This window comes from Penaeus monodon, chromosome 33 (assembly GCF_015228065.2).
Source record: "Penaeus monodon isolate SGIC_2016 chromosome 33, NSTDA_Pmon_1, whole genome shotgun sequence".
NCBI lineage: Eukaryota > Metazoa > Arthropoda > Malacostraca > Decapoda > Penaeidae > Penaeus > Penaeus monodon.
This window is the reverse complement of record NC_051418.1, coordinates 16,146,839-16,148,801: the sequence shown is the minus strand read 5'-3', so window position 1 is coordinate 16,148,801 and position 1,963 is coordinate 16,146,839.

Genomic DNA, 1,963 nt, shown 5'->3' with positions numbered 1-1,963 from the left:
GCATATTTTTCTTTCTGTTTCTTCGTCGCGAGCTCCTTCCCGTCACCACTCGAGACGCGACGCCGAGGTTCACTTTACGAGGATTTTTACGACTTCCTATCAATTATTTCTTGATAAGTTAGTGAATAAATTGCTTTATCTCCGGATGACACAAGGATTCCATCAAGAAAACCCCAAGTCAAGTCGTAGGTGAGGCGCTGAGGCTCATTTCTCGGCCTGTTGGTGTGGCGTGTTCGACCTTGTTGAAGGTAACGCGTTGCGGCTGGATATTGTGTCCGAGTCAGTGCGTTACTTTTCCTCATTCTATCCGTTTTTCCGTCTTTCTTTTTTCATCGCTCTCTTTCTCCTTCTCTTTTATTGTGAGTTTATTTTTCTTACTTCCCCTAAGGGCTTAAATACTCCAGTCCTTTTTAAAGTAATTGATTTTTCTTTTTACTTTTTTTTTCATTATGTTAGGGTTGCGTTCCTATGAAACTCTGCCTTCTGTGTTTGCTTAATTTCACTTTCCTTTCTCTCTTTTTTTTCTTGCTACTTAATACCTTCTTTCTCTTCTTGTCGTTTTCCTCTCCTTTCTTTACCTCTAATTCGTGTTCGTGTTTGCTTGCTTTTGTTGTTATTTTTATTCTACCTCTATAACTTTTTTGTTTAATCTTCTCTTTCGAATCTGTCCAGCTTCTTCCCTCTCATATTTCCTTTTTCCATTCTTGCCTCTTCCTCTCCGTTGTTTTTCTTCTTCATCTTCCTATTGCTCTTCTTCTTCCTCTTCCTCTTCTTATTGCTATTCTTACTATTCCTCTATTTCTCTTGCCTGCTTTTTTTCCCTTTTGCTTCTCTTACCTTTTTTCCTTTCCTCCTCTTCCTGGCTTTTTTTCTCTTTTTTCCTCCTCTTCCTTTGTTTGTTTGTTTTTTCTCCTCTTCCCCTTCTTCCCCTTCGGCCCGGCTGAGCCCCACGCCCTCGCCTCCGCCCCTCGGTCGTCGGCCATCGCTCGTGCGGCCAAAGCATTCCCTCGACCGACTGCCGCTCGCTCCGTCACTCCCTCCCCCCCCCCTCTTCTTCTATCTTCTCTTCCCTCCTCTTCCCCTCCCCCTCTCCTCCCACCTCTTCCCCTCCCTTTTCTTTCCTCAATGCCCCTCCCTCTCCTCCTCTTCCCTTCCCTTCTCTCTCCTCACTGCTCCTAGCTCTCCTCCCTCTTCTTCCCCCTTTCTCTTCCCTCCTCGCCCCCTTTTTCTCTCTCTTTCCTCACTGTCCTTTCTTCATGTCTCCCTCTCTCTCTCTGTTATTTCCCTCTTATCTCGTCTCACCTCGCTTTCCTTCATCCATCTTTTTAATTTTCCTCTTTCTCCATCATTATTTTTTCTTCCCTTCTCCCTCTGCAACGCTCTTCCCACGTCTCTTTTGTCCCCTTATCCTTATTCTATCATCTCACCTTTTCTATCATCTCCTCCTTCAACCATCTCCCCTCTCCCTCTTTCTCTCCTTTCCCTCTGCAACATTCCCCTCTCTTTCTCTTCTACCCCCTTACCCTCTCCCTCATTCACCCCTTCTTCTCTCCCTCCTCAACCCCACTCCTTTCCCTCCCCTCTCCTTCAACTCCTTCCCATCTCCCTCTTTAGCCCTTCTCTCTCCTACAACCACTCTCTCCCTCATCACAATCCCTTTCCTCTTCCTTTTCAACCCCCCCCCCCCGCCCCCTTTCAACCCCCTCTTTTACCTCTCCCCTCTTCTTTCTCTTTTCTACCCCTTCCCCTCTCCCTCTTTCCCCTTTCCCCTCTCTCCCTTTTCAAACCCTTTCCCTCTCTCTGTACCATCCCCCTCCCCCGCAAGAGCGATAATGGGAATCGATGCTTTTCCGTCGCCTCCGCCCTCGCCCGCCCGCCTCTTCGGCCTCCGCCACCCCGTCGCCGCCCGGAGAAGGAGGCCGCGGAGAATGCTTGCTTTTGGGATCGCTAATGGGCTATTCAG